General features: G+C 53.1%; 1 long non-coding RNA gene across 1 annotated transcript; it reads right to left on the bottom strand.

Annotated features, from left to right (window-relative positions):
- Nucleotides 1-11,215: 11,215 nt before the first annotated feature.
- LOC128332521 (uncharacterized) lies at nucleotides 11,216-12,810 on the bottom strand. The gene is made up of 3 exons (XR_008310679.1): nucleotides 12,746-12,810; nucleotides 11,602-11,687; nucleotides 11,216-11,279 (listed from the first exon to the last, which is right to left on the bottom strand). It is a non-coding gene; the product is annotated as an uncharacterized LOC128332521 (long non-coding RNA).
- Nucleotides 12,811-14,292: the final 1,482 nt, after the last annotated feature.

The following is a 14,292-nucleotide window of genomic DNA, read 5'->3' as shown; positions in this document are numbered from 1 at the left end:
ATCTCCAACACGTATAGACAATAGTGAGCTAAGCAGACCAATGGTCCGGCTTGGAATAAGACAGCTTCCTATGTTCCTATGTACAACTCCCATAGAATCACAGGATCATAGAATGTCAGAGTTGGAAGGTACCTTAGAGTTCTTCAGTCCCCTACTCCGTGCAGGAAACTGCTACAGCAGCTCGGACAGATGCCTGTCCAGCCTCTGTTTGAAAACCTCCAGCAAAGGAAAGCCTACCACTGCATGAGGGAGACTGCTTCGCTGTCGAACAGCTCTTACAATTAAGAAATTCTTCCTAATGCCTAGCCTAAATCTGCTTCCTTGCCATTTCAACCCATGGATTCTAGTAGCCCCGCCCTCAGGAGCAACAGAGAACCAGTCTGTTCCTTCTTCTATAAGGCCATGGTGGCCAGGGATGTAGTAGTTCAGTATCATCTGGAGACCCACATATGAGGACCCCTGACCTTCGAATGATGAGTTAGTGTTCTAGCATACAGTCGAGATGTGCAACGAAACCAGACCAAACCCTTGTGCAGCAACTATAATGTGCCAAGGGAAGGCAAGTAGTTTGCGTAAGAGAAAACACACTCAGAATTGATCATTTCTACAGTCCTTTTTAGTGCTTCACAATGGATATCACATTGCTCCTCTTCCGTTTCTGTTGTGAAATGTCATGATGCATCTCTTGAACTCCTCCCTCCTCCTTCCGTGATCTTCTGGGTATTTGAAGACCATCTTTCCAGGCCTTCGCAACTCTGGTCCTGCCCCCAGTAGAAACAGAGGAAGTTGCCTTATACCAAGTCAGACCCTGGGTCCGCCTGGCTCAGAACTTTCTGGCACAATATTGTCTATTCTGACTGGAAGCAGCTCTCCAAGGTCACAGGCAGCTTTTCTCTGTTGCCCCCGAGGACTGGATTAGAAATTGGATTAGAAATTCCATGGGGTGAAATTGCAAGGAAGCAGATTTAGGAGACGACAGGGATCAAACCTGGGACCTTCTGCGAGCAAAGCAGATGCAATTCCAGCTCCGTGATTTCCAGCTCTCTGCTCTTAATTGATCGGGGTGGGGGTGGGGGCCAGTTCTCTCCTGCGTCTGCTTCCCTCTTCACTGTTCTAGCTATGTTTCTCAGGAAGACGGTTCCCAGAAGCAGTTTAACCCAGGCTGCTCGTCTGCAGCGCAGGCATCCCTATGGATCACAGTGCTGCTGGCCCGCCTAACCCCACTTTGAAGCCTGGCCTTTAGACAAAGTTTAGGGTGTGAGCGTGCCCTTTACCCCGGCACTGGGATCAGATGGGTGCTCGGGCTGCTTGTTGCCTGAGTGCACACAGAGATGGGTGCCTAGAGTGCCCGTCTCAGAGGAGAGGAGAGCTGGTCTTGTGGTAGCAAGCGTGTCTTCCCCCCTTAGCTGAGCAGTGTCTGCCTTGGTTTCATTTGAATGGGAGATTAGATGTGTGAGCACTATAAGAGATTCCCCATCAGGGGATGGAGCCGCTCTGGGAAGAGCATCGAGGTTCCAGGTTCCCCCCCTGGCAGCATCTCCAAGATAGGACTGAGAGAGATTCCTGCCTGCAACCTTGGAGAAGCTGCTGCCAGTCTGTGTAGGCAATACTGAGCTAGATGGACCAATGGTCTGACTGGCAGCTTCGTATGTTCCTATCCCCCAATGCACCACGCTCAACACACTATGCATTGTGGGATATCCAAAGGTTGGGATGTGTCATCCCAGCCTCCAAAGATCCACACTGCTGGGAGCAGTGAGGATCATGTGAGCGCATGGTAGTATACCTGAAGAAAAGCAGAAGAATCATCTGGGGGGAAGATGAGTTGGACTCTGCCTACCCCACTGCCCGCCCTCCGCATCCCAGGACTATCATGTGAATAGCCTCAGGGTCTTACTCCCAGTCAGCTCTAATTCCAGCTTTAGCGCCAACTTTAAACTCTTCCTCCAGCTTTCACTAACTTTCTGCTGCAGGCGAGCCTCCTTTTATTCTCTTCCCCCCCTCCAATTTTCCGAAACTAACCGATTTAAAATTGACTGCATGTTATGCTTTAAAATAAAATTATTACAAAATGATGTATAGATGGTATATGACACCCAAAAAATTGGCATTAATGTATAAAAATGTATCAAACAAATGTTGGAAGTGTGGACAGTCTGAAGGCACTTTTTTTCCTATGTGGTGGAGCTGTGGGAAGGCTAAAGCATATTGGGAGATGATATATAATGAGTTAAAGAAAATATTTAAAATGACATTTCCTAAGAGGCCAGAATCCTTCCTGCTGGGAATAATAGAAGGTGCAATTTCTACAACTAATTCAACGCTTTTTATGTACACTTCGACGGCGGCTAGAATGATATATGCACAGAAATGGAAGAGTAATGAAGTGCCTTCAAAAGAAGATTGGCTGATAAAATTTTTGGAATATGCGGAGATGGCAAAAGTTACAACACTAATAAGAGACCAAAATTTTGAATGCTTCAAAGAAGATTGGAAACCATTCTTGTTGTATCTAAAGAACTATTTTCCTACTATGGACTTTACAGCAGGGTTCGAAATTTAGTAAAAAAACCTGCAGGTTGGGTAGATTAGCTGTGTTTGTAAGGATTTAAATTTATGTTTTGAACTATTATTATAGCAAGGGTAAACTTTATAGCTGACGATTCACGAAGAGATGCGTGCGGGAAGTCCACTTTTGTCTATTCGTAATCAATGACATATTAATATTGTTAAAAATAATAAAAATTGAATTTGAAAAAAAACCCAAACCAACCAATCAAAATAAATGCGAGCTCCCCCCATTAAAAAAAAAAAACCAATCCAATCCAATCCAAACCTCTCCTCCCTCCAAAAACCAAACAGCAGGACTCTTTCCCCAACCAGACCACACTGTCAAAGGGGAGCTGTGACCTCTTGATCCCTGCCAGCTTCTTATTACAGAGCACAGGAAGGAAGCAAATACGCATTCAAAACAGAAATGTGAAGAGCACAAGAGGTCAAGGCCTTGTTCCTGCACAAATGGCATTTCATACTTGGCAGGACTTTTTAATCACTGGAATGGAATCACATGTCATATTTGGCTGTATTGGAGGGAGTCAATGTTGGTTTGTAAGCTTGCCAGGCCTTGCCAAGGCTGTGCTTTCCGGGCACTCGATTGGAAGGTGCAGCTTGCTCCCAGGATCCTGTGCTCAGCAAACCTCATTGGCGGCAAACCTCAAGTGGGCTCCTCTGGAGTGATCCAAGCCAATTGTCTGAGTGAGTGCTTCCAAGCAAGAGGCATTTGCATGGACCTGTAGCAGTGTAGCAGCGTCTCCCTCAGCCAAGAGGTGAGCTTGGGAGTCTGTGGGCACAAATGCTCCAAGGGAGACGAGAAGAAAAGAGGAACTCAGAAACGATGGGATGGTTTTTAACAAAAGGGGCAACTTTATTCATATACTTAATTAGGATACAAGTCATCACTTAACTTTCTAACTAAAGGAAACAAAACAGGACAGAATGGAGTAGGCAAAAAAACTTTCCATCTCGCCCAATCTGTTGGAAAGCCAAAAATTCCTACTCGGCCCCCAACAGGGCGACCAGCAAAGCCCATTCTGTCCCTGGGAGGGAGGGGGAGGGAGGAAGGGAAGGAGGGAAGGGAGGAAGCCCAGGGTCACACAGAAGAAGGGAATGGCAGGGCAAACAAAATTGGGGGGAGTCCCAGCCAGCCCCCAACCCCACCCCACCCCCGCTCCTTGCAGGCACGTTCACTTGGTCTCCTCTTCTGGGGCGGATCGACTCCTCCAGCCTCCCAGCAGCAGCACAAGCCTGCAAGAAGCACAAAGCAGCATCAGTGGGGTTGCCCTGCTCCTCCTCCCTTTCCACTCCGGCAGCCCAGCAAGTGGGGATTGGGCAGGGGGCTGGGGGTTGAGGGGGGGGGCAAGCCAGAGAATTCTGCTTGACCTCGGGCTCCCCACTGTGCAGCCACAGCATGGAGCAGGAGGGAGAGGAGGATTCTCTGGCCTGCCACCGGGCAGCACCAGGGGGCGCTACTGGGGACGCAGGGGGCCCCCAGAGTCTCCCAGGCTCCTCTGCTGCTGCACCGGTTTGGGAGGAAGGAGGAGGGAGCGGAGGGGGGAGTGAGGCGTGGCTGCGGGAGTGGAGGGGGGGGAGGAGCACACCCTCGGCAGGGGAGGGGGCGGATGCCTGGATGGGGCTTCCCCTGCCAGGGGAAGCCAGGCCGCTGGGGAAGGGGAGAAAGGTGGAAGGAGGAGGGGGCGCTCCCTGGCCAGCTGGTGGGAATGGAGGGAGGCGGTGACCTTGCCCTCCTGCTGGGGCCACACAGCCTTCCCGGACCCAAGGGAAGCCCAAGACTGGTTCCAAAGGGCCACTTGGGGGCAGGGTGGTCCTGTAGCCTCCTCCCACAGCCTGCCAGCAGAAGCAAGGGGAGGGGCTTCCGCAACCCAGAGGCGGGGCTTCCTTGGGCCAGGGGAGTGGAGCCTGCTTCCCCCTCACTCCTCAGACAGAACTGCACTTCCCTGCTGGATGTCTTCTTGTGGACAGATCTTGTGTCCACGCGGTTGGAGGAGGTCTTCTGGGAGGCCCCTGCGCTGCACGGTCTTTCCTGAACCTCCCTTCAGCTGCTGATCTTCAAGGGGAGAGCACGGGGCTGTTGTTCCTGGAAAGAGAGAAGGACATTGGTTCAGAGATGGGGGGTCTTCTCACACTCTCCCCCATGACACCACCAAGCACCAGGGACTCCTGGCAGAATATCCGTGTCCTCATTTCCCAGAGGGAAGAGAGAGATTTCCTCTTTCCCTTGGGCTACTGGTACAACCAGCCACATGGGCCGAAGTTGGCATTCCAACACGAGGGAGGGTTGCCCAGATTCCTGCGCACCCTTCCTGCAGCCCCAGCCCCCTCTCTAACCATCGGGGCCCCTTCAAGTGAAGCCCTGCCTTGGTCTACTCACCAGTCGGTCAGGTGGAGAGATCACCGTACTCTGGCGGGTGTCTCTTCTTCTTACAGCCCGCCCACAAGCGCCGAACGGCAGCCCGCAGCCCGTGCCGGGAGTGGAGGGAAAAGGCCTTCTTCACGATCTTCTCTGTCTTGCAGGCAACTCTCCCGACCTCGGGGTCATGGTCGCCAAGCAAGCTCTCCAGCGCTGGAGGGATGAAGGAGAAGGTTCAGAAATGGCATGAAGAGATCACCCCACCCTTGGCCAAGCCCCACCATTTCCACACCAAGAGGGCGCAAGTCCTGACTCTTTCTCCCCTGCACTCTGGGAAACCCTACTGCTGAGCATCCCTGAGGATGCAAGCAGGACCTTCCATTTGAGGGGACAGGTGGCCCATTCCAGCTGTGTGGTCCCTAAATCTAGGCCTCTCCCCTCACAGAAACCTCCCCTTCCCACCCAGAAACCGGCACTTACCAGCATGGAAGGTCTCTATGTTCCCTTCAGTGAGGATGCTGCCCTTTTTGTGGACCAGGTGACCTAAAAACAAGGGTGGAAGGAAATGGGACCACAGTTCAGGACCCTGCGCATGGACAGCCCACTTCCCATCATTCAGGAGAGGAAGTCCTCCCCTCTCTGCTCCCTCTGGGACTGACAGATTGAGCCATTCCTCCAGGGACTCTTACGTCACCTTGGAAGGAAATTAAACCAAGAGACCTCGCTAACGCTCACTAGGCCACTCCTCCTGGGGAGGGAACAGCTCCTGCCCCTCCACACCCTTCTGGCTGTGCCTTCCAAGAGAATGAACCTTTGCCCACCAAGACGACCCACTAAGGGAGACCCCAAAGTCTTGTTTCGCTTACCGATCAGCAGGGCAGCCGTTCTCCTCACTGAAGGCTGCTCGCTGCGGAAGAAGCCCAGGATCTTGGTGGCCTCCACCTCCACGGCGATCTCTGTGCCGAGCTGCCGAATCTGGGATCAAGAGCAAAGACAAATCCCGAGTGAGCAAAGCATCGCCCAAAGGTCCTTGAGCCATTTGAGCCAAGGGATGGACAGGGAGGGGCTGCCCTTACCAGACGCTTGGCGATCTTGTGGAGCAGCTCCTGCAGGCTGTAAGTGTCCCGCGCCAGCAGCTTGCCCTCCAGGTGCCATAGGAGGGCTTCCGCCAGGAGGCTCAGATTGTCCTTCGCAGCCTGCCAAAAGAAAGACCGGAATGGGAGTGAAAAAGGCTGCCAAGGGATTCCAAGAAACCTCTTAGGGGGCTTCAAGGAGTAGGGCCTGGATGGGCCAAACCACAGCAGGACAGCTCATGGATTCACCACCCCATGAGGCTAACTCTGGGGCCTGCCACTGGGTGGCTGGACTTGGGGAAGCCTAAACACCTTTGGAGGGGTGGCAGGAAGAAGGGGGCCCTCACCTGTGCTACCTCCAGGTCTTCATCCTCCACATGCATCAGCACCGCGATGAGGGTCGTGATGTTCTCCTCTGTACCCTTGTGGTGGTGGTGGCGGTGCTGCAAGAGATCCAGGTGGGTCCTCATGGCTGCCCTTCGGATCTTAGCCTCCTCCTACAAAGAAGAACAGGGCTTGTTATTAGGGAGGAATTCCTCACCTCCATCACCATGCAGAAGAGCTTGCATGGGTCTCTAGGGGGTGTCTGGTTTCCCTTCTCCAACCCAGTCAGAACCTGCAGGTTGGCCGGCCCTCATAGAGCCGGGGCGGAGGGCTGGCGTGCAAGTACTCACGTGGTGGAAGAGAGGGCGGCACAGGGCAGCCAGGACAGCATTCACCGTGGCCTGGTGTTCTGATGGACAGTGCCTCAGCCGCTCCATGAAGGCCAGGACCCCCAAAGTGGCTTCCAGACTGGAGGTCCTGAGCCCTCCCAGGATCCCGGCACTAAAATCCTGGAGTTTCTTCGCCTAGGGAGGGAAAAGGTGGATCCTTGAAAACACATGCTAGTCCACCCACTGCTAAACGGACCACAGAGCTGTCCGTGTTTGATGCTGCTTGGCCACCATCCACTGCCTTGGGGAGGAGATGACTCAAGCCATCCCAGAGGCACAAAGAGCGGGGAGAATGCGGCATTGGAGCACGTGGGGAATCAGGCTCCTACTGAGAGATGCATTCCTGTGCCTTCCCTTAAGGATTTCTCCTTCGTCCTGTGGCAAGGGTTCCCCAGACTGAATGCACCCAACTGGAGAAATCTCCCGATCACACCTGGGGATGCCTAGGAACACCAGCCTCAGGAAGGGCTCCCCAAAGAGAGGAGTCTCCATGCCTAGGGATGCTCCATGCCCAGGGATGTCACTCACCGCCTTCAGGGTGCCATAAATTTGGAGAAGTCCCCTTTCGCTCAGGTAGCGGATGTTCTGGCTGGGGTGGACTAGCCACGCTACCAGGAGCGTCCAGGTCTTCTCTAAGGCAGCAAAGTCTTGGTCTTTCAGGAGCAGCTAAAAGAGGGAAAGGAGGAAAACATCCATCAGCCTCTGGGGCCAGACCCTCCTCTCAGAGAAGCCCACCCTGAGGAAGACGCTGCTCACCTCCACAAAGAAGGCCACCTCTGCGAGGGAATGCTCTTCTGGATCTTTGTCCAGGCTGAAGAGGGAAGCCAGGTATGCCTTCAGCCTGGCCACTGTGGAGGACCGTGTCTGGAGGAGAGCCCTGCAAAACACCAAAAGACCCTGCTGAGTCCTGGTCCGAAGGCCCAGAAAGAGCAAACCTGACCCAAACCACACCAGCCCCCAGGCCTCCGGAGAGATCTCCTATTCACTCCTACTTACCTCACCAAGAGGGCCACACCCTGGAGGCAGCTCTGCGTAGAGCACAGGGATTCCCAGCAGGTCTTCTCCGGGGTCACCTGTGCCACCCTCTCCAGCAGGGTCCGGACAATCTGCGCGGTCTCCCTGCAGAGAAGAGAAGGTTGCTGTCACCAAAGTGTGTGTCTCCTTGCGGGGTGGTCTAGTGTCAAGGGTGGATGGACTGTGTTGGATCATGGGAGGGAGACCACAGGGGTGAAGTGACTTTCCCCACAGCTGGTTTTTTAACACTGCAGACGCATTTTAAGGCTCTCTGCAGAGCCAAGAGGGCTGCAAATTCTGGGATCTCCCCTGTGGAGCTGAGGTAAGGGACCACCGTGCCAGAGTCACCCCAACAGGCCAGAAATGCTCCTCACCCATCAGAGTGGGACATGGGAGAAATGACCCTAGCCTGTCCTCCCAGAGTTCTGGAAGGAGGACTTGCTGGCCCCGCTTTCCCCACCGCCATGACTTACTCAGGAGGCAGGTCTTGGCTGTCTCGGTTCCCGACTCCCTCGGTGGTGTTCTGCAGGCCGGTGAGGATCTTGTTGACCAGGCCCACCAGGAGTTCGGGGAACCTCTCCTCCACCTCACTGGCATACTCCACACACCGGACGACGTCCCCGATCTTCTTTGTTGCTCTCCCCTGCGAAGAAGAGGAGGGTCAGGCCTCAGCACTCAGTCCGAGGGACGGTTATGGGTCAGGAGAATCCCCAGGGCCAGGCCAGTGCCATGGGTGTCTGCACCCACATGTTGGCCTGAAGGGTGCTGCCTCTGGCTCAGGGTGCATGAGGTCAACTGGAAGGGAAAGACATCCACAAGGGGAAAGGGCAAGTCCCCACCTCCCGTGTGAACAGTGACTGCCATCCAAGCCGCCATCCTGTGTAGTGCAAGAAAGGTGGGGCAGAGGGGTGGAGTCAAGTCACCCTTGGTTTGCACCCCTTACCTCTCCCAGATGGACCGAGGAGAACCAATCTGGGGCCAGCTGTCCTCTTCTTTCCTCTTCGCCGATGTTCCTGAGAGAGGAGAGGAGAGAGAAAATCTTCTCAAAGAACTGTCCTGTTGGAGATGGCAGCCAGCTGAAGAAGAACACGGGCACCCAAAGAGATGCTAAGCAAAGATCTCGCCTCCCTTGGGAGGTGGCTGGCAGGGGAACTTCATCAGGCCAGAGATCTCTCAAGTCCAGCCTTTCGTTCCCCACTGAGAAGCCCTGGGAAGTGTTCAAAGGGGGCATCGAGACAGGAGCCCGCCCCTGCTCCTTCTCCCCAACACCCGCTCATGCCAACAGCATGGGGGTCTCAGAGCTCCCTCTGCTAACAGCCAGCAATAGACTTGCTGGTGCCTGTCTTGCACCTGCTGCCAATCGGCCTCCTTGGGTGAACTCCCCCTCCAGATTTCTCAGGGAGCAGGTAGGAGGAAACATCCCTCTATGGGGCTCAGACATGGGGAGCTGCCCCTGTCCCCTGCAGCCATCTGCTGGCTACGCTAAAAGCCCCCCAGCTCCCTACTGGCTCCTCAGCTGAGACGAGGGTACCTACCTGGTCGAAATGGGGGTCAGCGGAGAGTCCCACACCTCATCCTCGATGCTGCTGATGTCATGCATCGTGTCATCCTCATCCATCGAGGAGCACTGGGGAGGAGAGAGAAGAGAAACGGGAGTGTTCCGGGGCTTGCATTGACCTTGCGAGGCTTCTGAGAGGAACCAAGCCCAAGGGACGGTTGGGAAGACATCCTGCTCTAAAATAAGACCTGCCTCTTGGTAGAAAAGGCATTTGGCATCTCAGCCCAGAAGAGCCTTTCACCACATTTTTGCCCCCTTTCCAATGCCTCAGATGCATTTCCTCCCATCCCACCAATCACAATCCCTCCCATCCTGCAGCATCTAGAACTAGAACCATTCCATGTTCTGTCTCCTGCTGGGGAACAGGGCACACACACACACACACACACACACACACACACACAACCTAGAACCCGTTCACATGAAAAAATGGATGATGAAATGGATCAGTTCTGACCTCCGCGGAGGACGAGTCTTCCACCGTGTAGGTGTTCTTCATCATCTTCTTGATGAGCCACTTCTTTGGCTTCTGGACTCTGAGATGAGAAAGGAGAGACATGGCATAAGAACAGGAATGCATGCCCTGTGGATCAATTGAAAGACACGTGTAGCCCAGAACCCAACAGTGGACAGCCAGATGCCTATTTAGTTGTTTGTGAACCACTTGAGACCTGGTTACATGTGGCATTAAAGTGTGTTTATTCAGAGAGAGAGAGAGAGAGAGAGAGAGATCTCGAGATTCGGAGGTTCCTTGGCTGTCATGGGTAATAGTCTTCAACTGGCTTCTCCTCCATGAACATGTCTAATCAACCAAGGCTTCCAGGGAAGGTGATTCACCTCTATGATCCCTGGAGCGGCCCTTCAGCTGAGAAAGGTACCTGGGGGAACTGGTGGCATAGTCCTCTTCCGACCCCTCTTCCTCCAAGCTGGCATGTGGAGTCTCGGCCCCCGGGAAGGAAGAACTCTGTGAAGGAGAGAAGGGGGAGAAATGGTTGCTCTGGCCCTCGCATTGAGCTTCCTAGGCTTCAGCAGGGAAAAGGCCAGCCTGGCACCTTCCAGCGGTCATCACCGGGTGAGCTGAACGCAGGAAGTGGGCCGGAAGGGGATCGTCCCGTTCTGGGCACAACTCTTCCCGCTTTCCTGATTTTCAACTTTCTTAAAAACCACTTTGGAGCCCAGGCATGCTGGCTGGAGGCGGGTGGGAGAGATGGCAAAAGAGCTCCTCTCTCGTGCCGCCTTCCTCGCAATGAGGTCGGTCGGGCTGATTTCAGGCCTTCGCGCACGCATGCAAATGGCAGAGGGGAAAGGCATCAACCGCCCCCCCCCCAGACATGTTGCGCTCCCCCACTCAGCTGGGGCCCCGATGGCTCTGGTGACTGGAAAAGACCACTTCCAGTCCACTTTATGCTTTCAGTCGGCTCCTTAGTGAGGACACTAAAGGCACGTGCAAAAACATGCCAAAACTGGGTCTCCTTTCCTCTTTCTTTCCCATTTCTTTCCCCTTTTTCATTTAGTTCATTTCTCATTGGTTTGGTTTAGTTTGCTTATTGTTTTGTATTTTTATTCATTCTTCATTTATTTGTCACTGTTTTTCAATGGTTGCCATTAAAGCAATATGATGCTCCACCTTTAACTGTGAGATCTTGACCAGACGTCAAGGCCATAGCCACCATCTCCTTGCGGCCATCTTCTTTAATCCTATCACCCCCACCGTGCCACCATTGTGATGCAGTGTTGTTAAGGGCATGGCTGTCCCTTTACCATAGCTTTAAGCAAACAACTGTCAGAAGATGGCCGCCCACCCGGCAGCATCAAAACTGGGGCCATTCCACATGCTCTCTACTCCTGGGCAACACGGGGGACCCACACGCCCAACCCACAGTTCTTCCAAGGGAGTTACTGGATGTTGAGGATTCCTGACCTCTCCAAGGGATGGCTCTTGGTCAGCGGCGGTGTTTTGCAGCCTCCTCAACACGGTGCTTGGCCTCTGGACGCTAAGAAAAGAAAGAAAGAAGACACATGAGATCAGAACACGAGTGCTTAGAAAGAGCTCTGCTTGATGAGATGAATGAGGCATGCAGCCCAACACCCTGTTTCCAGGAGTGGACAGCCAGATGCCTGAAGGAAGCCCACGGGCTGGGCATGGAGACACCTGTCTCCATGGAATCAACCCTCCATGCTGCTCGGAGCTTCTCTCCACCCTTGGCTTCTTGCTAAACTAACCACCTCCCCCCCAAAAAACTTGCATGGGCTCCTAAGGAAGGTCCTCTACTTCCATGAGCCATGGAGCTGCCCCTCCAGGTGAGAAAAGAGTACCTCGGGGAACTGACAAAGCTCTCCACGTCCAGCTCCTGATCCCTAGTGTTGTCTTCTGGGATCTTGGCCTCTTGGATGTCAGGACTCTGCAAATGAGACAAAGGTTTCCAATGAGTGTACTCACTCTGATCTTCCTAGGGCCTAGGATTCGTAGGGAGTTTTTCCCCTGACATTTTCTTTGAGTTCATTTTTATTTCTTTAAAGTATTTTGATTTTTTTTTAAAGACAAAAAAACCTTATTAAAAAGCAACCATGTGTTCTAATTCTAACTGTGGTGGGAGTGCCAGGGCACAGCCACCACATGCTTGTGGCCATTTGGTTTCATCCTATGTCCAACCATGAACCTCCATTGTGATATGATCTACTGTGGTCAGCAAACTGGCCACCATCTTTCAAAAGGGCCATCAGAATCAGTTGGCTGCACTCTGCAGCTCTAGTCCAAAGACAGCATGACAGGTAGGTCTGTGAAATCTCTTTCTTTCCCTCCCCAAAACCTGCCATTAACAGAAACATCACTGCATGGGAGCTCCAGAATGGAATGCTAACTGCTTGTTGTCATTTCTTGTCATTTCTTCTGCATTCCTTTCATGGGGAATGGAAACCAAGAGGAACGGGACCCACTGGCATCAATAGTTTGGCCCAGAGAGTCTTCTTGATCCCACCCCTTCATGTCCTCTTCTCTCCTCTCCGCAGGAAACAGGGTTAGCTCAGCCTTTCCAAAGAGAGAGACAAGGTGGGCCCCTGAGTCCGGAGTGAGGGCCATCCCTCCTGCTGTGGGCTGTTTTTACCTGAGGGGACCATGATTGTCTCTACAGAAATGCCTCTTCAGTCAAGAGACCTGGAGGATCTCTGCCAGGAAGACCCTCTCCTCTCCTGACCCGTCTCAGGGTCTTGGGAGCCGTTTGATGCCTCAAATCCAAAGCACACCAACCCAGAAAGGTGGCCATTGGAAGGAGAGGCAGAGGGTGGCAGAATCCTTCCCTAGCCACGACGTTCCCACTGTAATCCTCTGGCCAACATGCAGCAGCTGGATTTCCTCCCCTTTCAGGATCTGACCCCGCTCTGTCTCCTGACGGTGGAGATGCAATCTCCCCTCACCCCTCCACCAGCCCATCCACAAAAGCGACTGGAATCGTTTCCTGACCTCACAAGACCATTCGGTGTCCACGGTCTGGAGAAACCATCCATCCTCCTCAACCGTGAAGACACTGCAGGAAGAAATACAATGGCCTGAGTACCTCGGAAGAGCCTTGCTGGATCCGACCAAAGATGCATCTGGCCCAGCACGCTGCTTCCAATAGGGGACAGCCATCCGGCAGGCCTCCAGGAAGCTATCCTCTGTGCCCTTCAAGCTAGCGGACATCACCACCACATCTTGGAAGAGTGAATGCTTCTACGCAGGGGCGTAACTACCATGAGGCCGGGGGAGGCCGTCGCCTCGGGGCCCCACTGCCTTGAGGGGCCCCCCAGAGACACCTCCCATGACTCCCCATTGCCCCCTGCCCAGCCCCAAGACCCTTCAGCCACTTGCCCTGTTTGCCCTCCCTCCTGCTGGTCCTCCTGGTCGGCCATCCAAGCAGCAGGCAAGCTGCTTTTCTCCCGGGCGCCTCTCAGCTGATCGGCGGCTGGGCGGGGCTTCCAGGGAGGCCTCCGTGTAGGCCTCCGTGAAGCCTGAATTCGAGTAGGCTGGCCAGCCCCAGGAAGAAGGCTGGCAGTCAGAGTGGCCACTCCAGTTCTCTGCAGCAGACCCTCTTCTTCCCAGGCCAGACAGCTCAGCCGTGGCCAGGTAGAATGTGGATTCCTTTTGGTGGTCACACCCCGCCCCCCGCCCCCTATATCCAGGTAGGGATCTGCTTGCCATAGGGCTTGGATGGGGGGTGGGGAGACTGAGAAGTCTCTGAATATTTCATGGAAGACTGATTGGAAAATTGGCTGGCTTAAAAAAACCCTCTAAAAAGTCCTAGAAGTGGCTTGTTTCATGGCAGGAAATTACAAAAACTTCTGGAACAAATTTATTTATGTATTCATTCATTCATTCATTCATAAATACACTTCTGTTCAAGTTGTTTTGCAACCCAGGTCTGAGTGAGAACTGAGACATGAGTGAGAACTGTGACGCATGTGTTGTGCTTTTATATTTTCCCCCCTTAGGGTCAATCTGGCCCACATGTGAATGCAGCACCTCCATTCCAGAGGAGATGTGTGTTAAAGGGCTTTCAAAGCCTCTTGTGAAAAACCTCCTGGAATCAAACTGGACTGAATTTGTTCAGAATTCTGAGAAAACAAACATAGGCTCACCCTGCATGGTTGAAAGTCTCCTTTGCTAATCTGCAGCAAGGGGCCCATCTTAATAATTAGTGTTTCTAGTGTGTTCTAGGCATTAAAAGTAGCACAAAGATATAGTATTCAATGTATATCACTATATATTGTGAAGTGTGTGTGTATTCAGTGAAATGTATTTCTTGGCAGCATACATATTTTGAAATATCAGACTTAAATCCTTGGAAGCCTGGGGTGTGTGTAAGCCCTGGACTTTGGGGGGGGGGGCATTTTGAAATCTCTTCTCAGGGCCCACTCCAACCTTGCTACACCCCTGAGCGCATTTGGCTCCGTTCTTAGAGCTCTACTTCGAAAACGGAGCACAATGAAGAGAGCTTCATGATTGAAAAGGGAGCTGCATCTGCTGTCCAC

The sequence above is a fragment of the Hemicordylus capensis genome, chromosome 7 (assembly GCF_027244095.1).
Source record: "Hemicordylus capensis ecotype Gifberg chromosome 7, rHemCap1.1.pri, whole genome shotgun sequence".
Lineage (NCBI taxonomy): Eukaryota > Metazoa > Chordata > Lepidosauria > Squamata > Cordylidae > Hemicordylus > Hemicordylus capensis.
This window is presented reverse-complemented; position numbering and strand designations above follow the sequence as displayed.